Source organism: Platichthys flesus, chromosome 15, assembly GCF_949316205.1.
Source record: "Platichthys flesus chromosome 15, fPlaFle2.1, whole genome shotgun sequence".
NCBI lineage: Eukaryota > Metazoa > Chordata > Actinopteri > Pleuronectiformes > Pleuronectidae > Platichthys > Platichthys flesus.
This window is the reverse complement of record NC_084959.1, coordinates 11,979,536-12,004,408: the sequence shown is the minus strand read 5'-3', so window position 1 is coordinate 12,004,408 and position 24,873 is coordinate 11,979,536. Positions and strand designations below refer to the sequence as shown.

Sequence of the window (24,873 nt, the reverse complement as noted above, 5' to 3'; positions counted from 1 at the left end):
TAATTTTGTGGATTTTTCAGAGAATAATTGTTGATGTGGTGAATTCAATGTCTTGTCATGAAGGGACTGTCGGCCTTGGTGGGAGAACTCGTTTACTGAGTCCCATTGAAGTTGATTTTTTTTTTATTGCCTACCCTCAAATGTGACACATCTTATGGAACAAATTCGAATTTGAATTTGAACCGGTTTACATTCACTTCATATTTTACAGTGAAGTGAATATATTTTGAGAGAAAAATGAGTCACGAAGAAATAAAGGATTTGTCTTCAGAAACGTGGGAAGGCCTTTGAGCAGCATCCCAGCAGGTGGTGAACCTTACACCTGGTGCCTTGCTGGAGGGCACTTCAGCAGCATGGGAGGCAGTGTGGGGCTGAACGCCAATGAGACATATGGAAATCAAATCTGCCTTAGTGTAATCGATACTCAACCTTTGTTATGCTGCTGAAAATTATATTACTATCATTTTTACCTCCACCGAGGCAGTTGTGTTTTTGTCTGCATGTGCTGGTTGTTAGTTACCAGGATTTTGGGGAAAAACTACTTATCTGATTTCCCTGAAATTTCGTGGAGGGCATGAACCGAGAGGGAACCAATACAAATGTTGTGCGCGTCTAGATTTTTAGTCACTACCTTAAGCTTTTGAGATATTCAACATTTTCTTTGATTTCTCAGAGAATAACTGTTGAGCCTTAGTGAAAGTATGCACACTGCTGGGTACCATTCTAGTGTATGTCGCTTTATTGCCCATAGAAGCATCATTTGGATTCTAACCTGTTTATACATTCAGTTACAAGTACATGAGTCATTTAGGAAGGAAGGTTTTGTCTTGAAAAACGTGACCCGCCTTGTCGAACGGTATCCCATTTAGCAGCTGCTGAGCCCTAAACCTAGTGCCTTGCTGGAGGGCACTTCAGCAGCATAGGAGAGGAGGCAGTACGGGGCTGATGAGGGAAGGTACATGGGGGCAGTGTGAAACTGTCTGTGTGTGAGATGCTACTTCCTATGTGGAGATGCTCTATGATGAGCGCCAATGTGGGGTTAATCAAGGACATTGGCGATTATGTACCCAGCTGGAATTAGAAACAAATATTTCGTCTTCAAAAACGTGGCCAGGCTCTTTTGAACGGCGTCCCAGTTAGCAGCTGCTGAGCCCTACTCCTGGTGCCTTGCTGCGGGGCACTTCGGCAGCGCGGAGAGGAGGCAGGGTGGGGCTGACGATGGAGGTGCATGGCGGAGGGGGGGGGCAGGCTGACACCGTCCGTGTGTAGGATGCCCTGTTGACGAGCGCCCTGATGTGACACATGCCGCGCCGCGTCTCGCACGAGGTCTGCTGGTTTGACGCGCGATCAATCCTCCATGGCAACGCCGCTGTGGGTTCGATGGGGAGCGGGATTGGTCAACAGCGGCTGACCGCGCCCTCCACCCGTGGAAGCTACCTACCAAACTATTACCGTCAAGTGTCGGGGGGGGGACGACGGCTCTGCTGCTGCTGTCGGTGCAGCGGAGGAGAGAGAGAGAGAGCGAGAGAGAGAGAGAGAGAGAGAGAGAGAGAGAGCATCTTTGTCTGTGCGGAGCAGCAGCAGCTTCCCTGAGCGCCGCCGCCTCCATCGACACGTCTGAGCGATAAGAAGACTATTCTCTGTGAAGGCAAAGGTCGCACTGATCCTCCGCCGCATTCATCTCTGGCCGCCGCTGGATTTTTTTCTCCCTCCTCCTCCTTCTCCTCCTCTTCTTCTTCTCCTTCCATCCCTCTCTCCCCTTGTCCCTCTCTCTTTTCTCTGCCTGACTGGAATAACCGAAGCCCGTCACCGCGGCGCCTCCGTCCATGTGTCGGATCGCTGGATGCTGCACAGGTAAACGCACACCTCCTACACACAGACGACCTTATGCATGGGGGTAATTAGCTTTACAGCATCCTGCGGTAGAATAGCTGACAATGAGAGCCTGTGTGTGTGTGTGTGTGTGTGTTTGCGTGTGTGGAGCTCTTCTACATGTGTGCTTTTCAATGTCAGTGTTTGTTTTTCCAATGTTCGGCTCCTGCTCCCCAAACGATTGCCACTTTCTCCTGAGGTTTTCCTTGTGGGGAGCTCGCTTCACTCCGAAACGCGGTCGGACCTCACCTTTCTTTGTTACTACAGTCAGTGGAGGTGGATGGATGGATGGATGGATGGATGGATGTGATGGAGAAGAGGCTTCCCAAAACCCAACACGGCTAATCGCGTGCCGGAAGACATGCCCCGTGGTTGGGCTACATCACCTACAGTGGTGGCGTTGGCTTTGAATATTAAAGGAGCTGCAGCCTGGACACAAATATGGAAACCAGCCACAATCCAGCGTTTGATTGAGGACTTCCAGGTTACCTCGTGATAGCGGGTTATTATAAATTTACAGTGTATAAAAGTGTAAGTTGAGTTTTTTTTTTTTTTTCAGTCATGCAGCATCCAGGGCCCTTGTCTCCCAGAGATGCTCGAGGTAGCGTATTTATTATTGAGAGGGATTTCTTGTTCGGTGCCAGAGGATTGGCCAGTTTAAAGATAGGAAAGAGGGAAGACAGACAGAGAGAGAGAGATAGAGAGAGAGAGAGCGAGAGAGAAGGAGAGAGAGAGAGAGAGAGAGAGAGAGGAGGGAGGGGGAGAACCGGAGTGGAGTCAAGAAGCTGCCCCATCATCTGCAACACAGGCTGCAAACCCCAGACTTCTTTGTATTTATTATCCGTAAAATCAGGAGGGAACTTATGGGCTGGAAAAATAAAAAATGTTCTCCAACTCGAGGGAAGAGATAATGTTTCGTAAAAAAGCCGCACACGCTTCCACTCAGCAGATTGTATGGCACCGGTTCAGGTGGGGGGGGGGGTTGGGGCACTGAGGACGTGGTGTCACAGCCAAGCTTGGCCTCAAATACATAGAGCGTTCAGTCAATGTACAGAACAGCAGGTGGATGAATGGGAATGAACGGCGAACAGAGGGAGGTAGATTGCCTATTCTTTGTCAATTTTTCTGTGGGCTGTGTAAATAGGGGGTATTGTGGAATTTATATGTTATGATTTCCTTCAACATTTGTGTTTGCTTTATATTTTTTTGTTGCACTAATTTGAAGTGGCAAATAGCAAGGGGCCTGGACCCACCGCCTGATACTCTCCACAAAAATCCCATTCATTTATCACAAAGCTGAGGAGGGATTTTACTCCCTGCCCTAGCCTCCTGCCCCTCCTGCCCGCCATATTTGTTTTGCAAATTTCTCTCTCAACAGTAACACAATACGATTTGTCGCCGAGCTTCCTGTACAGTGGGATCTGTATTCACGGTACAGGTGTACGAGCACTGCCAGCTCGGATCACCTGAAAAAGGGGGTGACCGCCTTTGCTCGGCTGCTGCACGCCATGTTCCAGTGCCTCATGCGGACAGCACACAAGTGTTGCGTCTCAGATCTGTTGCATGTTCCCTCATTAACACTTGCTGTTTGGCTGCACTCTTAAATCCCTGCTGATCCGGATGACAGACTCATTTAAATGCTATTGGGTTCTGTAGTGAGCCACTTGGCTTCCTGAATGAGGGCCGTGTTGACGACATGGAAGTCCTGGCTTGCAGGGCCTCCTGACACGAGCAATGTACTTGTGCACTGCTGAGTGTGGCGACTTTTTGTGCATATAGTGTCGGTATGGTGATATTTTTAGACAGCAGTGCAACAGCAGGGTGTGTCACAGTCTTGGCTTTTTGTTTCCTTTTTGTTATACCGCGTTTTCTTTTCCCTCAGTCATGCTTCATTTATATTTGCAGCTCAGTCCAATTCTGTGTTTATTTTTGTTTTTCCATCGGCTCTGTTTTGACACGGATGTGCTGCGGCCAAGATTTTGCTCAGCGCTCAGTATATTTGGTGCCTTCAGTGCCATCTTCACCACACTCGTGTTGCTACGATCTGACTCATACGACATCTGTCTCTAGCGCTCCTTCCATTGAGATTAAGTGTTTGGGTCATGTTAGCAGCACAGAAAAAGAAAATGGTGTCACTGCTGCCACGGCAGCATCTAACCCGATACTAGCATACTAGTGGTGTAATACTATGGCCCCTAATCGAATTAAGCTGTGCGGTACATCTTGTTACTTCACATTCAGCTTAATATTTGAACTTCTTTAAGTAATTATCTCTTAAAGCTGCACTTAAGTGACTTTCCCATCAGCGTGGCAGCTGCTCAGAATGAGAAGGAGCTAATATTTGGAATTAAGATATCGCCCGCAAAGCACCAGCCAATATGCAAAGAGAGATGGACGATGAGATGACATGAAGGAGCAGACTGCTTGAAATAACGACAGGGTGGAGTTGACATGGTGTGTGTCACAGCTCAATAGCTTCAGCATGCATTCTGTGGAAGGGGAAGGTTACAGATATTGTGTGGCATTGCGAATCGTGTCGCTTCCTCTCTATCATACCACATCAAGGTCATATCCACAGACTGAAAGTGGTGGCCCTGGCCTTTTCCACTCCTGGCTCTGGCAGAGAAATGGGGCCCGCGGACCACTGCTGCTTCTAATCAGGGCTGACGCGTGACTCAGTTGCATGCCAGCTGCACAGCCAAACAGGGATTATGTCCCTGGATGGTGAAGACAAAAAAAAAAAGGTCATTGTTGAGATATTTGTCTCGTTACACCTTTGGCAAGTTTGGGGTTATTTATTTATTTGTGATTTTGTCCCAATGAAGCTTGCTCAAGTGACAGAGACCACAAATAAGTGGAATCCTGCACACAATACAAGGCACGTAGCTGCGAGCCGCCGAGTCAGAGTTGTCACAAAAGCAGCGTTCTGTTGGTTACAGTTTTACAATGTAGGTCATTGTACCACTTGTTTTTAAGAGTCGCTGGAAGACTGTAAAAACAGTGAGAAAGTCCAGAAAAGAAATCCGTCACATTTTTACATACACATACTGCGGAAGGTGATTTGGGAGGCCTGATTGATATTGTTATACATCTGTGGAATAATTGTCAGCGAACTGCCAGTTATTTTCTCCACAGGTGGCAGAGTAGGTAGAATGGAGCGGAAGGTGGTCTATAATTTTCTGGAAGCAGAATGCTGCTCAGGATTCAGCAAAAGGTTGGTACATTAGAGCCTGTCAGAGCGGCTGAGGCGGTGACAGCTGTGATTCATTTAATATGTGCGTGACAAAAAAAAGGAAAACACACCACATCAAATTTGAGCTTAAGACAATGCAGCCATTTTGACAAATGAAAATGGTTTCTTTTGTACCTCATTCATGGACCTAATGCGCCGAGGATTTGCTATTAAGGAAACGGTACGGCTGACCCAGTATAATATACCTCCATGTAAAATAACCTGTATGTTATTTCAGTGCGAGGGAGTAGAATGAGGGAAAGTATGAACAAATATCAAATCCTAGATATTCACCTCAGCCAAAGGAGGTTATGTTTGTGTCTGCGTTTGTTTGTTTGTCAGCAAGGTTATTACAAAATCTACTCCACCGATATCCAGTACATTTAGTGGAGGGGTGGGGCATGGCCCAAAGAGGAACCCGTTCAGTTCTGGTTCAGAACCAGATCACAGATCGATCTCTTTCTTTAACGTTGTGATATAGCGTGTTTTTAAACATTATCGTTGATTTCTCTGAGAATAATTCATGGATCCACGATGAAAAACAGATCAGACATGTTGGGGGGGCCAATATTTATGAGTGTGTGCAATTCTAGCAGATATAAATGTAGATTCACCGGAGGGTAAGCGTTTTATTCTGCAACTGTACGGTTACATATTTGACTAGAAACCTGAAACTACAGCCAATGTGTCGCTGAAACCATGTAATTGAGTCCTCAGCTAAAAGGATTGTGTGAACATAAGAGGACTGTTTGGCCGCCTGACTGAGTGTTATTCCAGTTTCAGTTATGAAGTCAGGACCTGGCTCACGGAGCAGCAACTGTCAGTTTTATTATTGATTAAAGCACATTTGAGTAGAGCAGATACAAGTGTAGAGACATATAGATTTTAAAACTGTTGCCACCTCAGTTTCCAATCAGCCTCTGGTCTTGATAAAGTCTTTGTCTTCACTATTGCAGATATTTTGAAAATATATTTTATGCTTGGTTCTTGAAAGAAAAGACACAACCTTAGTTTTACAAAACATTTCAATCGAGACAAGAACACAAAATTTACTACAAATGCTAAAACAAGCAGGCCAGTCCAGTGGGTGGTGATAAAGTCTACATCACTGTCAATATCAGTGAAGAATGGCAGTAATAATGGGCTCGGCAGATGCCTATAAATGCCAGTAATGTTGTGCAGTTATGCAAAATTCTGCTGGAAACTTGTAATCAGTCCTAGCTGTGCAAAGAAAATGTAGAGAAACCAGTTAATAGCCACAATTGTTGTTATTTCTGGTGCATGCTCGTCATACAAAGCAACTGTGGGCGTATATGACGTAAGCTCTGGCATTAACACACAGATACACAAAAACCGCACAACACAAATCTCAGTTTTACTTCCTGAAAGTGTCGTCCGTGAGGCTTTTGAGGATTAGAAATATTAAAAGGGACCAATAATGAACTAATATAAATGTTCAAAACCTGCGTTTATTGACTTTGCACAGTTCTGTTAATTTGATCTAAAATAGCACAGAAAATAATTAGCTGTTAACGAGAGAGTAGATAAAAGCCCCTGAAGGTGATATTTATAATAAGCATTCACAATTGCACATCAGATATGTGACCCAGGAGCTAAAGAAAGCCGGCTTTTGTCTTTCTCTTTCATTCAGGTGTCTTCGGCGTATTCAGAAGTGTTGCATTGCATTGCAAATGCACGCATTTGAACTCCTCTGTCTTTGTTACTATGTGACAGCACGGGAGAAGTTGACGAAGTTCAAAACTGCACCGTTAACCAAAATGTGCCCAGGCAGCATAATCAGTGCCCTTAGAGGTACAAAACACAATATCACCCTGTCAGGATATATACATAATGCAGTTACAGTGCTCGGAGGACAGCAACGAAGCCCAGATGATATAGAAGTTCTATAGGTGGTAAAACATGCTCCAGGTTTTTTTATGTGCACTTCCCTGCTGAACTGGTAGAGCGTGGTGATGGGCTGTGCTGTAGAAAGTGTGTGGCATTTTTACTTTGTCGTACAGTAACATCATGAAATGCTTTCTGTGCGGTCCTCCTCATCCCAAAAGCAAAATTACAGTTAAGTGGCCCTAATTGGAAAACCTAATTGTCTGTGAAAGAACCAGTCTTTTTTTTAAATATCATCACATTACTGTATATTGATATAATATATCACAATGTGGAGGAGGTGTTAAATCAAGAGCACTGTGATATTCGGGTTTGTCAAGTTTCCTTTTTTTTGCTGTCCCTAAATGCAAATAATTAATTAGTTGAAAATGTCAGCGGAAAACTAAATCGGCAGCCAACAAACAGACTGATCAGTTCTGCATTGTTCAAGATAGTTCTACATTCAGCTTCATTTACAGGGACCTCATCTTCATAGAAACAAGTGCAGAAGGTAAAGTATTTCCCTGTACATGGGGATGATCACACACGCAGCGATATCTGAGCTTGATAATACACTTCATGTGCATCATCTCAGCACTGGTGGACTTCGAAATGTTGCACACGACAAAAAATAACTTACATTAGAATTAAATAAGGTTGGTTTGGTGTGCTGTCACCTCACAGCAGGAAGGTTGCCGGATTATAAGTCTGGTTGCATGTTCTCTCGGTGCCTTGTTGGGTTTTCTTTGGGTGGTTTGGCCCCCCCCCCCCACAGTCTAAAGACTTGCAGAATGTGTTAATCAGAGACTCTGAAATGTGCGATTGATGTGAATGTGAGTGTGAGTGGTTGTTTGTCTCTGTATCTTGGCCCTGACATATTCTGGCAACCTGTCCAGGGTGTATCCCGCCGCTCGGCCAATGTCAGCTGGGATTTCCTCCAGCTCCCCCTGCCACCCTTAGACGATAAGCGGTATGGATGGAAAAAAGATAGAGTTTGAATGAACTTCCATCAGATCTGATGCCGGGAACCTCCGGTGGGGCTGCAGAGGTCTTGTACTATCTTCGGTTCCAGATCGCTCGATGAATCTTTCTTTGTCATTCCAGGCATAACTTTCAACGACACAGGTATTCACCTTTTTTCGAAGTAATATCCTCTCGCATGGGAGGCTCGTCTCTGAAGGGTTGGCTTGCGTGGGGGGGAAAATACGAACAGAAAACCTGGCCAGCCATTGTAAATTGCATTATAAGAGTTGGGGTTAAAGGGGCAGGGTCTCTTTCTTCCCTCCTTCCTTATCATGTCACATTACGGGCCCGGCTGGCAGATTTACGTGGATGCAATTGATCAGTGAGTGGCACATCGGGCCGGACGTAAATCAGGAGATTTTTAGCAGCTGCCCGGCTGTCCATCCATCACGCTGATCTTTGCTGTGCCTGAACCGGGCCTGTCACACTTAGACGGCCAGCCGACTGCAGCAGGGGGGGATGGTGTGGTAAACACTGGGACAGTCATTTGTTTCAATTCACTCGGTGTCTGCAGGCGTTTCTCATGGGGGAACAGATTCACGTTAATTTGTTATAGTATGCATCGGAAATCTCATCTAATGCTACATTGCAAAAAATCAATCTTATCCTTGCCCCGGGGCGGCTTCATCTGTAAAGGCGTTTGTCTTGTGTGTGCTACCTGTGTGAGGAGGCTCTGTGCTGCATCAATGTCAGCATTCATTGGGTCTTAGTGGAGCTTTCTGATCCTGTCCAAGAAGCTGTTACCCAAGATTAACCCAGGCTTCTCTGTTGCATAGCTGCTGAAGAGCAGACGTGTGAGTCTGTGAGAGTCTGTGTGTGTGTGTTTGTGTGTTTGTTTGCGTGTTTGTGTGTGTAAAGAAACCGAGAGCCGGATGCTTGTTTGCTCCCACTCTCCTTTTGTCTGGTGGCATCCTCCTCTGGATGAGATGTGACAGCACTGGATGATCTAATCATGGATGTCATAGCATAGCCGCTTATTAACAGAGATTTCAAGGGCAAACATTTCCATCACTAGTAGCGGGCTATACCGTATAAATGGTTGCGCAAGTGCGGAGTTGAATGACGGCTCCTGGAAAAGTCACTGAAGCACAACAGGGACCAGTTTTCTTTGTTTGTTTTTTTTGTGCATATATTTGTCTTCATGAGGAGCTAATTTCTAGAACACACATCGAAGACGAAACTTCCTCTGAGTCGTGGAGAAGGGGCTTGTCTTATGTAGTAAAACTCACATGGGCCGCTTTCATGATGCTGATGTTTGGCTTATTTGCATATTCCGAAGCGATTTGAAAGATGTGCGCACTTCTCATTTTTCAACAGTAACAGAGGGACGCCATTGATCTTTGATATCTGCACTGTAAATGTTAAGTCCCTGACAGTCATTGCATTTGGATCAGTGTATGTTTTGACAGTTAAAAAAAAACCTGACATCTTAGCAGTTCGGCTCGTTGTGTGCGTGTGTGTGTGTGTGTGTGTGTGTGTGTGTGTGTGTGTGTGTGTGTGTGTGTGTGTGTGTGTGTGTGTGTGTGTGTGTGTGTGTGTGTGTGTGTGTGTGTGTGTGTGTGTGTGTGTGTGTGTGTGTGTGTGTGTGTGTGTGTGTGTGTGTGTGCGCGGTTGTTAGAAGTTCCAGGGATCTCCCCACAGTGAGCTCTCACTCTCGCACACTGTCTTCAACTGACATAATAAATGCTGTCAATATTTAAATTTCGTTTTCTGAGGTTAACTATTTATTTTGGATAGTTTATTTTGCTATTATATGCTTACCCTGCCTCGTTGGTAAACGAGAGTGAGCCTATTAAAGATTTTTTTTAACCAGCTAGCTGAGCGAGAATGTAATTTACTTTTTTAATCATTCGAGATAAAATTCCCTTCGCCGTTCTTCTTTCCAACATGCTGGTACAATGACTTCATAGAAATTAGTTCATCGATTAATAGATTAGTTTATACAGAATTAAATGGCAACTGCTTTTATCAAATAATGATACATAGTAATTATTTATTCATGCTTCATAATTTATTCATCATGCATTTTTGAATAATGTTGGTTGAAAAAAAGTCTTTAGGATATTGTGATAGGGAGTTTTCAACCATCTTTATTTCATGGACCAAACAACTAATGGATTAATTGAAATAATAATGGACAGAGTGAGGCATCAGTTGCAATGATGTAATTAGCCTTAGTGAATACAATAAGAGAAGAAGGGAATGCTCACTATTGACCAGCAGACCTTTGCCTTCATTATGTAAGTATCACAAAGTAGAACGACCACGCAGATCAACATCATTTAGCTCTGCATGAAAAATGTTTATCCGTGTTATTTGTTTGAATGACGCAGAAGTGAGAGGGTGCCAACACAGAGGGGCCTGGAAGAAAAATCCAGCAGTGTTAATTCTGGCAACCGATACTATGACGAAAATTAGTCACTGACCTAATTGTCCACTATAAAGGCAAGAGCAAGACTAAGTAAAAAGTAACCTTTAAATATGAGACTTGTGACAAAATGCATCACATGTTTGTCAACAAATTAAAGCTAAATAATAATTGGAAAGACTGACTAGCACTTAACAAAAATGTCTCGCATTATAAAGAGTAATACTTACAGAAATCATATTACGAAAATTTGGTTTGAGCTAATGCATGTCTCTGTGGATTGGCTGGACTCTAATTGCAGAACAAACAAACAGAGAAAGACAAAGTTTAAAGACGTTTATTATAAAAACTCAGTGTCCGAATCCAACAGAGGCAAAAGAGCAGGCAGACATACAAACAAAAAAAGAACAGCGTGAGACAGGTTGAGGTTGGCTATTCATGGAGAGAGGCTTGTGATCCCGGACACAGGTCAAACTGGTGTTAGCAGGTCAAGACTGGTGCAGACTATATAGAGAGAAGCAGCTGTAAGGTTTCTACCCCTGAGAGCGAATGATGAAGTGGCGCTGTCTTGTGGGATCTACCTGCTTCAGGTGTGCAGGTGAACTGGGACCAGGAAACCACCCCCAGCCAGCTACACGCACAAACACGGACAGACGTCAGATGTGGATAAACAACTCATGGGAAAGAAAAGGTTAAGACGGGAGGAAAACAGGGAAGGAGGAATAATAGGAGTTAGTTTTGCTCAAAGAAACAGACAGGGGTGAAAACATCATTTCCTTGGCAAACTGAACTTAATGAAAGTCAGTCTAATTTAACTCTTAACGCCATTCAGCAGTAAAGGTCAAACCTAATTCGACTTCTGCTGCATGGCCGTGTCAGGCCCTGCACTGACCAATTGTCTGCATTTAAATGCTACATTTGGATTGTTTACACAATCACTACCAAAAGGAACACAGCCCACCAACTAGTTTGTTTTAAAGCTGATCTTGGTCTTAGACAGGAAGCATTTCCATGTAATACAAGCACAGAGATATTTCACTGCATTTTCAGAATATCAAATGCATTCATGAGGCTAAAACATTTCTTCCACTCATTCCTTCTTTGGCGTATAGAAATTGATGGTGTCTGACTAAATGGCATCATCCTCTGCTCGTCCACACACATCACTCGAGTCATTATGTGTTGAACCATGGGTGGAGTGGGTGGCAAGCGGAGAATGTCTCTTCAGTCGGTGTTTTGAGAAAAATAAAGCCAAGACATTTAGTTCTGTTCAGTGGCGATCATGTTCCGTGTGCAATCCTTTCCCCTCGAGCACTGACGTGTGAGTGAATAAATCTAACAGCAGACATGCCAGGGCTACACTCTGTCTGCTGGTGCTTGGTGGACTTTGTGTCTGAGCCGAGCCGCTGATAGCCACAGCCCATCCTTTCTTACGCCTACAGTACATTTACATTTACCTAATGAGGGTACTGTGCATATTGCCATGTTTATGCTTGTAGCTAGTATTATATAGCTTGTATCTAATTACCTGGCTTGCTGGTTTGTGAAAATGTCAGCTGTTACTGCAACCCCCCCCTGAGAAAATAGATACTCCTGTTCTTTTCACGTGCTCTCACCGTTTATGGCCTGTATATTGTTTCAGCAAGTAGACAGAGACTCTAAGTGGGCTGTTCAGCCCATATTTATCAGACTTAAATGCACGGGTGCATTGAGGACAGTTTCTTTGAGATCCTGAATGTGTAAGAGCTTTCCGAGGAAGACAAAATGGCAGTTTGTGGAGACGAACAACAGGCACGCACAGACGCGCTCGCTTACACACACACACACACACAAACGCACACACACATACACGCACACACACCACGTGTCATAAGAAATCATGATACAACACCATTAGTGTGGTTATGTGCAATCGTTGAAAAGTTACTTTCACAAACCATATTTTCAAACAACCGCTTTCATGTCTCTGAGGAAAAACCTCACACTGTGACAAGAGCGCAGGTACAAACATCTCATTTCCAGCACTACAGATTCTGAAAAGGGTCGTACATCGTTCGGTAAATTATGCAACTTATAAATCATCAGGATAACAGCTGATGGAGAGATATGAGCTAACGGTCAAGAAGAGGGTCAAGTGGATGATGAGGGAGAGGATAATGATGGCCGTGTTGATGAAGGCTACGTGTATACCCGGCGGCGGGGGTCAGGATTCTGCTGATGCAGATGTTGATGAGGTTGGTGATTATATCTCTTAAGCTCTCAGCTGAAGCAAAAAGCTTTCCACGGGACATTTGCGATTAGAAAATGCAGAGAAATAGCAAATGTTGAAAGTCGCCTATACTGTGCTAGTATTTTACATTGATTTGGTGCATTTATCAAAATGATATTTGTCAGTTACTTTAACTTGTTTTTCTACAAAGCCCTTTTTATTTTACAAGAGAGTCCCAGGTCCCGATGCAGCATTATCAAAGGAAATGTACCATTATTGACCCAGTTATAGAAAGTATCAAAGGAAGGTGTGTTTTCTGAAACACAAGAAATAGATGCATACACAAGTTTACTAACACATTACCAACAATTTAATTAGGCTTTGAAAAATAGCTGTTTACATGGCTTGAAAATGATGGTGATCACAGTATGAGAACGCTGGCAGAACTAATAATCAAACAAGTAGTCCAAATAACACAAATTAGAAATCGATTTACTATTACTTGTTTATGTTTACCAATATCTACTCATATGAAAAACATAAAAGATGTAGATGTATTTTCTTTTTGACAAATAAGTATATCTGACATTTTCTAGTCACTTATATTAACGTTGGCATTTGCTCGAGAAAATACATATTGGTCCGTGCTCATTATATCATTGCATCAACAGGCATCACAACACTCATAATTACTAACAGCATCAAATACCTGCAGCACATGAGCTTTTTAGAGAAAAGCTACTGCGAACAGAAAAAGGCATTACAGAATATAAACATGTTATCGGGTATCTTGTTGCAACTTATCAATTCCTCTTTACAAGCAACATTCATCAACTTTTACCCATGATAGCATCAGTTTATCAGTTCACCCACAGGAATGTCAAGACGAGGAAAAAAGGCAATTCTAAATCTTAGTATTCAGATGAGAACATATATAGTATAACTGCTGAGAAATTCATGCTCACAGGAAGGGAAAAGAAAAACAAGTCAGATATACCTTGTAATGGCGGCTAGATGAGGAATCCTATCAGGTTCCTGTTCGGTTGTGCATCTACTTGCACCACAATTGGATCAGTCCGCCGAAACCAATCATGGACTTATTACATTTGTGGGAAATTTGCTGAAAACTACAGAAGCCTGGCTCTGTCCAAGGTATAAGAAAACCCACCTACATGCACCACTAAAGCTCACTGATTGACACATTGTGTTGACATATAATAATGGCAGACCGCCATTTTACAGGGGGTTATGTGCTATTTTTTGGTCACAAGTTGCCTGGCAACAACTGGAGACCTTAGGCTCTGTTTCAATTTCCCTGTTTCCAGTCTTTACCGGATCTTAACTCATCCAGCAACTGGCCGCAGCATCCTATTTAATGTAGAGACATGAGAGTGGGGTCAGTCTTCTGATCTAAATCTCAGCAGGGAATAAATATCTTATTATTCCTATAAGTGTCTTAAAACAGATATCTATACAAGAGCTTTCCTCCTCTCAAATACCCACTAAAATGAAAAGCAGATCAGGAGATAGCAAAGGATCTCATCAACCAACCTTAACAGTTTTTAGGTTAAATATCAAGCACTGAATTCTCCATATGTTAACGTTATTAGACCGGGTTGCTTCTGTGATTACTGGAACTGAAAATGAAGAGAAATTCATGCTCTGATCATGTGGCGAGAGATCCCGCCTGGCGAGCATCTTTTCTTTTTATGTGACCATTAAACGCTCTAACAGCACATGTGTTGCCTGTCCTCACACAACACATCTGTTGTGTCCTCACACAAAACCCTTGGCAATGTTCCCTAAACACCTCACTTTGAAAAGAATGGAGAATAAAGGAGAAGTCGACGCGTTGACTCCTGCACAACAAAGTTTCTTCCCAGCAGCGGTATCACCGGCAAATTGAATTCATTGTTGTTGGGCTGAAAGAAGAATCATCATTCAATAGGTACCAGTCTGAGGGGAGAAGGCTGTTTTGATGGTAAGTAAATGATAGATGGGTGCATTTATTTTCTGCCAAAACTCATACTGACACCATTGAAGAGTAACACACGAGATGTTGACTCCATCACCGCTGATGGAGCAGCAAATCAGCTCAGTCCTCTCCCCCTTCCCCTCACAGAAAACACATGGGACAGAAATACAACAAAAAAAATCCAGCCGAAAATAAACACCATATGTCACCTATGAGTAATTAAAGTTTCAGCTCTTGCTTTCGCCACTACAGATGAGTGCATCACCATCATGAAAAATTGAGTTATTCCAATGAAGTCACCACCAGGAAAAAAGACAGAGGGCCGAGGAAAAAGTGGAAGGAATGAAATGTAAGATTCATAAAGCTGGGAGAGGAAGAGAGAGTGTTGTTTGCGACATGACACACATTTGAAGTGGAGGCCCTGTGGAAAATATGAATCTCACTACCAGGCACCGAGGGTCTGGATCCACCAGTGCAGATGCCCATAGGAAGCATGAAACAACATCGGTATGTTCCAATAATGACTTCGAACCAAATAAGAATGTCTTCCTACATGGCGGGGGGAGAGGGGGGTATAGTGTTTACTGAGTGCAACACAGCGCACTACAGAAGCTCAGAGACAAGAGCCAAGGTGACATGTGTGAAAAGAAAAGGCATCACCTTGGCATTTCAACCCTGAGCTGCTGGGAGGGAAAATATCACTGGGGCTCCTCACTGGGTGACACCAAATTAAAATCGGGTACTTTTAGACCAAAGGAAAGGAAAATGAACTCCACGTGAGCAAGTAGCCGTCAAAACCACTTGTAAATATGTCAATTAGCTTTCTTGGAAATAGATATTTTGGAAGAATGATTCCAGTCCATGCAGGGCTGTACAGTGTGATATATACCTGTGATATATGCATCACTCATGCAAGAAAGAAAACTGCAATGTACAATATACCACAGTAGCACCCCAGTGATACAGTTTTGTGTGTGTGCATGTGCTTGAATCACAGCCACCTGGGATTGTGGACCATGATGTGAGGGTTTGTGTTCTTGTGTATGAGGTGAATTGATGATGCATCGCTATTTCTGCTACTTTACGTGCGAGTAAAAACTATGTGCCCGTCTGAGTCCATACATCAAAGACCATATCTGACAACTCCTTCCGAACAATGTCTTTCTCTCTCAGGGGCGGCTCGCTCAGAGAGAAGTGTTACAGCTTGGTAAAGGAAGAAAAAGAACGAAATGTCCAAAAAAGCATTTTTGGTCGGTGTCAAAAATGATCTCACACTTGGAAAACGAATATCACAAAACCATTCACGTACGCTGGGTGTGCGCTGGTGTAAACAGGGGCCGGTAGGTGGTTGCTGAGTTGCAGAAAATGCTATGAACGAGGAATTGCGATGGAGAACAGTCAGAGCGAGGGAGAATTGATTTTGAAAGTAAGTGTCAGCAGCGCTATCATCGATTATGTCTATAGTTTTTAGCATTTGTGAAAAGTACATAAGAGCTAATTGCTATGTGGCTTTGGCATGTGCTAATTACTAATTTGTTCAAGCTCACCTATTTATCAACTCAACATGTAGATTATCAGTCAATTCAATGGAAGTTGGTGATGCACATTCATATTTAACTATTTAAAAAAGGAAAGTGAGCAATTGTAATATCTAATGACCTTGGAATTATGGTGAACATCCTCGTGAAGTGTTGCCATTGAAATGCACACTCCACAGACAGTGAGAAATACCAGGTGGAACTTCAGAAGCTGCATTGTGACATTAAATAACTTAGAATATCATATTTTAAAACGCAGATGTAAGTGACCGCTATTATGGTTTCAATCTGAACAAAGGTTGATTGTTCCCACCCTCTGATACCACACATGGGAGCACCTCCTGAAATAGCAGCCCTATGGCAGCATCCGCACTGGACCTTGGTCGTCACGGTAGCAACAGTAAATACGTGGTGTTTACTAACAGTGGCCAACACGACCTTCACTGTCATCATTACAATAATAACATGCAGTTGAGCTTGGAGATTGGTCATGGATTAGGTTCCGTACGACAACGACTGTTTTATTTCAAATGGGAAACAATGGTCCTCTATGAATCTTAAAACACGTAGAAGTATTTCTTCACTTCCTGTTTTCTTGACCCACTCATGATTTTTTTTTGTCCTTGAATCTTAAAACAGGCGGCAAACAAGTCAGACGTAATGCGAGCTGAGGTTGTCAGGGACATTAAATGTCACGACGCTCGAACACGAAGACGATCTAACTCTACTTGCATTCACTGATTAAGTTACTGGTGCTAACTCACTTTAACGAGGAAAGGAATTTGTAAAACAGATGAAAGTCAAATCAAATTTCAAGTCGAGAGCTTAGTGGTGGTGGCATTGAAGTTATACATCTGTTGTTTAGTCGTCTCGGACAAGGAGGTTTTTCTTACCTTTCTGCCTGTTTGTTGGTTTTTATTTTAGTTTGTGTGATTTTACGCAAAACTACACACAAAAGCAACGGTATGGATTTCCACGGAATTTAGTGGATGGCTGTGTTATGGGTCAGCTGAGAAATTACATTCTAGTGCAAATCCAGATTGGAAGATCCCTAGATAGGGCGTTTTTCAAAATGTTCAACTTTTTAACAGGAAAGAATTCCTGAATATTGATTAAAAAGTAAAGCATTGTTAGGGAACTGATATTTATGATTCTGTGAACTTTGGTGCAGCGTGATTGGGGACTGTTGGGCCCAGGGAGAGGTAGGTTATTCTTGTTTGTTCTGAGACTTACATTATTTTTCATGTTGTGGGGACTGTATCTAGGCCTTCAAAAATTAGTTAATATCATAACGTTTTTTTTGTTTTTTTCCAGGGGTTTATTTGGTGCAGTAATCCAAAAGCCAATGGGAATATTCTATCAGCTTTTTGTCGAGGCGCCCAACTTGACGCTGACTCCAGGTATATGTCACCCCTGCTGCACTCTGTCAGCTGCAACAACTCGTTTTCGAAAGGACAGTCTCAATTCCCTGCGACTTCACGACTTCTCAATATTTAGACCTACTTACAATGCAAATCTGTTGATTTTTTAGCATCAGACAAGTATAATAGTTCAACAAAATGATCTGCAGAGTAACCCGCTTGGATATCGTGTCCTCCAACATTTTAGTTAAAAGTTTCTTGATGAATCCTAAGAGTGAGACCATAATGATGTCTTCAGCCATAAAACGCAGCTGCCAAAAGAGGAGATTTGACACAGCTCGCAACAACAGACAGATCCGTCAAATGAATTAGATTCATATTGTGTGGATGAGATTAGATACTAGATTAAATTAACACAAAACAAATCACAGCTTCTTGCACATGTGCAGGGAACGCAATTCATTAGACGCAATAAAACATTTTAATTTGCCTTATGTGATGGAAGGCAGTTCACATAATTGCATTTTATACATATATTTTGCATATTGTGACACACATTGAAGACAGAAAACATTATATACACAATAACAGGGATTTAAGCCATTTCGGCCCTGACCCAAATAGCCTCAAATAACTCCAGCTGTAATTCAGGTACCTTTTTTATAAGGCGAACAAAAACGTGGATGTCTCTAATTCCAGCATTAAGGAAGCTCCTCTTCCAGACTGGTGCGGATTCACAGAGAAGAGTCAGCTGCATGGCGAACACAAGACGGAATTTATTCCAACTCAAAACCCGGCGACAACAGCTCACTGAGGCAGCTTTAGTCGGCGCCCGGCAAACAGTGCAAGACGCTTCAGCTGGGCCAGACCGAGGGAGCAGCTTGTTAGAGTGATCCCACACAGCTGAGCAGCCTTCTGTGTCTGCTTTGTCCTGGGTGCTGCAGGGTGGAGGACGGGTGCTGTCCTTGGATCTGTGCTGTAGGTCCCCAGGCGCTTATCATCGCGTGAGTGACAACCCCCTGCTGCCTTTTGCTGGCTTATCTTTGCATGCATACTCTATTAATATGATCTCGATGCAGCGGAATCCACGATTAAACTTTATTTCAACTGACCACAATCTCCTTGAGCTTAAACTCTTTATGTTAAATGGATTAATTGTGACTCCCAAAAATGTTTATAGTATTACTTTTATATTGTAAGTGCTCTCCGATCACTTTGATAGCCATTTAGGTTGTGCGTCTTATTCCTGTTTCCTCATTAGATTAGCCGTAGATAACATTTCTATAATAGTTGCTATAATCATCAGTTAATTGCATCATTATTTTCTTGATGGACCGTATAAAGTGTCAAATTAATTGACGTTGAATAATTGACTTATCGCTCAGGCAGCTATATTCCATCTTAACCGTGTCATTAATAAACAAAGGCTCACAGATTCATATGCAGACTCCTGCTGGCTGAATGTGGTGTGGTGGGAGGAACAATAAGGTGGAGAAGACGAGGAGGTATATTGGGCACATCCCCGGAGGCGCGTACACTGTGACCTGCAGTGAGGTACTTAAAGATTCAGATCACACTCATGGCATCAAACCGCTTCACCCTGATTTTTATCTCTCTTTGGTAGTTAGGTCGGATTTTTATTGCTTACTGTAAATTGTATATTCATAAGATAAACGCGTACAGTCAAGCATAATGTAAAAAAAAACATATACTTTGTCACTGTGAGAAGTGATGGGAATGATTGTTAATACCATTTCTGCAAAGTCTAAACGGTGCAGATCTTTAATAAAACCATAAAACTGACATTTTTGCCTTTGGGAGCAGAAATGCTGACGTGCCGTGGACTTAAGATTCGGTGGCGCATTGAAAATCTCCTGGTCACTCTCTTTGTCTGTTATGCGTCAGTACTTCTTGCTGTGCTGACCCGGACTGTCTCCTGTTGTCCCAGTGGAGGAGAACAGCCTTAACAAAAAAAGAAGCAGTTTTAGAGTTACTCCACTGCATTCATAAAAACAAACATTAGATCTGTTTTTTGAAATATTTATTACTTCCTACAATCTATTTGTACTTAATGTCTATCCATTAGAGATGATGGCTTGCCTAAGATTTTCCCCTGATTAAATATGAAGACGTAAATACATTCTGAACTGTAATTGAGGAGACAGGATGACATTAGTAACCTGTCTCTTCCCAGTTATCAGTGAACACTGAATTATACATGAACCTTTACTCTATCCTCTATAAGAAGCTTGCATGTTTTAATGTGTCTTTGTGTTTTTAGAAATCAATTCCCAGCTTCACTGTAATTACTGCAACAAAGCAAATATACAGATGTATGATTCACTACAAAACAGCAAACAAAGAATACAAATTGTTAGACCATTAAGGAAAGCCTGTGCTATAAATGAGCGAGCAGCAAAATGTTTAATTAGCCACCATTAGCAGCAGCCATTGTGTCTGGCATCTTTTATCTCTAATCCACTGTTTCCAAAAAAGAAAATGAACCATTGTAAATAGGCCAAACCCCTCTTTTCTCCATATCAGGACCAATGAGCATGTGCTGTTATTGCACTCATTCTTTCCGTCGGGTTATAACCATCATGGCTCTTTTCTTGTATGACATGAAATGCTTTGGTGATTCTGAAAACAAACATCAGAAACACATGTATGTCTGTGATGTTTCATTCAGAAGATACGTCTTGTCCGTATCCTAAATTAAATCATTCAGAGGACTTTGAACTTCAGACGGAATAATATGACATTAAGTATTCCTCCAATCACTGAATTATGAAGCATCATTTTTGCCCCGTGTGCCAAAATTGCAGGCATTCAGCCGGGGATAAAGTGATGGACGTTTTTTGCGGGTTCACCGATTGGTCAAGTGTGTCATGTTCATATTTGACCGACTAAGCTTAAAAGTAATTCCAAAGCATCATCATTTCCTCCAATATATTTCATACATAGAATAAAAAGATCCTGTGTGATGTAATTCGGGCTCTTTTATTGCAAACAAACGTCTGCAGCTCTGTGCAGCTTTTACCTCCTTCGAGCTCCTTGAGTTTAATGGCTGAGTCTGTTTTCATCAACAACCCTTTAGGAAGGATCATAAAATCGTATTATTTATTCCAAAACTTTGACGTAAACCTAGTTCATCGGTAGAAGATCGATTGCGAATTAGATTTTGATTTAGGGGCGTTGCCGATCGGAGGTTGATCCGGACAAATGATCCTGTAGTCTGAGGAGTTCACAGACATCATCTTGATGTCACCGACTGAATCAGAGCTTAAATATGTTTGATATTTATGATTTGAAATCGGGGAGCAAGCTGACGGGGAAGTGTCATCAACCGAAAGTAGCGTACTTGAACTGAACCCAGACCTGGCCCTACAGCATAAAGGAGATATTTTGTTTCCAATACCAGGTGTACAGTAAAAATGAAAGAGGAAAAACGTGTGAAATTGTGGCAACAGTATGAGCAAAGCTTATTTAATATGTCCCGTTGGTTATGTAAGCACAAACAACTGACGACGCCGACGGTCTTCCTCCATGTTTGTTTTTACTCTGAAGTCACATTTGATCGCCCAGGTTTCTGTGAGCTCTCTAGAATCGCCACTCAGAAATCGTTTGTTTAAAGTGTTTGGTCATCCGTCTAGACTTCATCGTGTTGTGTGTGCATGCGCGTGTGAGGTGTGTGTGTGTGTGTGTGCTCTCAGGATTCAAAAGATACAAATGTGGTTGCAACTGTCATTATATCGGAGGTCTCCCCCCTGTCTTTGTGTGTTTCTTGCTCTTTGGGTCTGACCCGGGTCTAATTCTCTCTTCCATCTGTTTGTGCATTCTCTTTGTGTGTTCTCTGCCCCTTGTGTCGCTTCATCTCCATCTCTCAGTCAAGTGTTTCAGATAGTCATAGTTTCATGTTCCTGGTATTTTTTGCTTTTTCGACCTTGCTTTCGTCTCGCCCTGCTTTGGTGAATGTTTGCTCTCCAAACTCCCTGGTAAAAAACCTTGCTTTTTGGAAACCTCTCCTCTCTTTTTGAGTCGTGCTGTTGACTGCGGTTTCCCCCGTGGATCTCTAGTTCTGATAAAAGTCAACTAATTTAGCTCGGAATCGGGATGATAATACATAAACGTAGGAGGAAGATTAGATCATTCACAGCGAGGAGCGAGCTGCTCTGCCTCAATAGAAAAGCTTATTATGAAATCTCCGCAGACTTGAGTTAACAGCTGCCGGAGCGCTAGAAGAAACTTGAGAGTTAAACTCAAGAGTCGAGTCTCACCCCATCAAAGTATACAGGTTATTTCTGTAGCATTCTAGTTTTTCCTGGAATCGCACTGGTACAGTCAAAGGGAATATTATGCACGCACACAAATGCTCTGCCAAAATGCTGTAGATAAGTCATTAGATATTTCTACCTTACATTGGCAAGTAATTTCCCTAAATATGCCCTATTTTGCTTCGGGCATCACTCAGACTATGAAGCCAAAGGTTGAGAGGAAGGGGGGGTAAAGAGGTGTGGTGAGAAGCCGTTACTTCTATGACAACTTTTCCTCAATGCACGGACCCATGACAGACCCATACCTCTAGTAGATTGGCCGTGCATATTGAGTCTGGCTTTTCTCAAATTTGCTCCTATAGGTCTATTGGAATTGCTTTCATAGCCGTGCAGGCTCCATTTAGAGAATGACGGGGTGTTCACCCTCTGCTGGTCCTCTAATTGGAAAACCGATGAGTGAAAAGAATAGAGCTTAACAGCTGGGGAACAATAAATGCACCGTACATCGGGGGACAAATGCTGCATTCTTCTGCAGTGTAACCCCCAGAACCTCCTCAGGTAAAAAGTAGAGGAGACCGGAAACAGTTCATTAAAGCAATAAAGGGGAAAGTAAGGTGTGCAATGGAGGCACGTAGACTTTAAAACGCTCTGTGACCTCACTAACTGTCAAATCAAACACACCCAGGTGTATTAAACACAGATAACATAAAATACATAAAGTAACTGCCACAGTAGCATATGAAGACGTTGGAGCCGTGCTTCTGTATAACCTGATTCTGACAAAAAGGGACTGCCTCACACAAAGCATAGCAAAGTGCAGACAATAGTCGGATTTGCATAATTGCGGCAGTTAAGTGTGTGCCGTTTCTTTCACAGCCCACCTCCTGTTGGACTCCTTCACCTGTTAACTCACTGATTATTCACAGAACTGCGTTTAAATCGCCGCCGTGTTCATCGAAACATTAGTATCAACCGACGATCCCTGTTGTCGGTGTCAGCCGTTGAATCATGGATTCCCTGTATCATCATTAACTCTAGAACCTGTAGTGCATCTACCAGCTTTTCCTCTCTGGGGTACTTCTTTGACTTTCAGCAGCAGTAACTTCTTGCTTATTGCTAATAAAGCTGCTTTCAGACATGCACTGAACTCCAGATAATCTCCTGAAATCCTATGCAGGCGCTGTATGTGAGAAAAACAAACGTCCAAGTCAGTCGCTCTGGAGTTTTTCCTGGCAGGTCCCTGGTGAAAAAAACAGAGAGAGTCCATGTGAGAATACACTTGGCTGTTATCCAGTGATTTCACCTGAAGCGATTGGATGTATTGATAACGTATTGAAGACACATATCTACAGATGAAGAAGAGGTTTCATACACCTAGAAAACAGGGAAGAAAATGTCAACTTTGAAAGACACAGATATTTGAGAGCCTTTGTCAATGTACAGCTCCTCCGGTCGTGGTTTTGCTGGTACAACAAATCTATCAAAAATTTTCCAATCAAGAGAAGGCCAGGTGTAGGGTTGAAAAAATGTAATTGTCCCACCCTCATTTTGGGTTCGTTAGCTTTACTTTTTTGAGACACTCTCCAGCTATGATATATATTAAGTAATAATAGCATGAATGTTGATTTATGGGACCTACTGTAAAATGTACAACTTGCAAATTACCCTTTTCCAAAATATTTCAATGTACATACATATAAAAAACAAGTCTCTTGTAATGTCGATATCATTTATAAATCAATATATTGATCAGCTTCAGCCTGTTTTAAGTGTCTGCCTCTGCAGCCTCATTCTTTACTGTCTGGAGACATTTTATTATCCTCTGCATTGCATCGTTTGTACTGACAGGATTTATAAAATGTTCCTGTGATCATATGTGAATGAAACTATATGCTAATTCACTATTACCCATACAATTTTTAGAAAATTAAACAATCTATCATGGTTTTATGATTATAGATTACCAAGGATACACATATTGTTGGCTGCTACTGTAACAACAGGGTATGAATAATGGTCAAATGGAAATGGCATTGCCAGACTAGCATCACAAAGCCCCGATGACAAATGGACCTTTGCGTGTTTCATCTGCCCTGTGTGTGATTGCATAATAGACCCTGAGACATTCCTAGTGTTTGTGAAACTAATGTGAGCAAAGGGAGATTGGGAGTCACTGTAGGAAACATAAGGGATGTCAGAGTTACAGACGGATATACAGGCAATACATCTCCATTGGAGCTATTGTCAGCATAGCCTATAGCCTTTTATGTTTTTTATTATAACTACACCTTATTTATGTGGCATTTAAACACATTGCTCTATGTGAATATAGCAGGTTATCAAATTGGCCGATTATGTGTTGTAGTTAATTCACTGAAATTTAGCATGTGTTTTTTCAAAAATGTATGTTTTTATAAAATATTTTGCAGTTTGAATTGGGTCCTGGATACCACTACTTATTTATTATGGTGCCGTTATGTGTTTTTCAGCGACGTCTCCATGCTGTTCAATGTTCTTAATTTAATGTAAATTGAAGATTTCTGAAAATTGTCAAGAGGCAACGTCCCAAACCACCTTATGCTTATGTATAATTTTATTTATATACAAAAAATACAGACGTGTTGGTTTTCTGTCTTTTGAAAAAGCAGCTGAACTTGACAGTATATGCACAACCCCAACAGGCTCTGAGAAGCATTTCACACAGCACGCCTGGCCCCGGCAAATTGCAATTCATCCTGTGAGGAGGGTGTCAGATTTTATGACCTTCCAGGATACAGCTATAAGGGTTTTCTCCCAGCCTGAAGCTTTTTGATACTTTGGGGAGAAACTGTGATGAGAACTGTGAATTTGATGTGATGCACTCTTTCTTGCGATGTCTACCTGCGGCGAATAAACCCGACGGTGGCAGTCCCTCATCAGCAAGAGAACCAATAGAGGCTCCTGAGACTCAAAACACATTTTATATCTCTCTCTCTGTGGCGGAGAGGAAATTGGGTTACACTTGCATGAAACGCCTTTGCTTCTGGCCGGGGACCGTCTGTGAATGAGAAAGAACTACTCTGTTTAACATAACATAAAGATTACTCCCCGCTTTCAGACAAATTAGCTGTCTGTGGTTCGTGTGGAAACCTCGATCT

The 24,873-nt window shown here is 42.4% G+C and overlaps 1 protein-coding gene across 2 annotated transcripts in view; it reads left to right on the top strand.

Moving 5' to 3' along the window:
- Positions 1-1,643: 1,643 nt before the first annotated feature.
- Positions 1,644-24,873, top strand: part of nrxn2a (neurexin 2a) — a 116,324-nt gene continuing 93,094 nt past the window's right edge. For both annotated transcript variants that reach the window (XM_062406633.1, XM_062406632.1), the window contains exon 1: positions 1,644-1,854. The gene's annotated coding sequence lies outside the window, so the exon portion shown is untranslated. The remainder of the gene's footprint in view (positions 1,855-24,873) is intronic.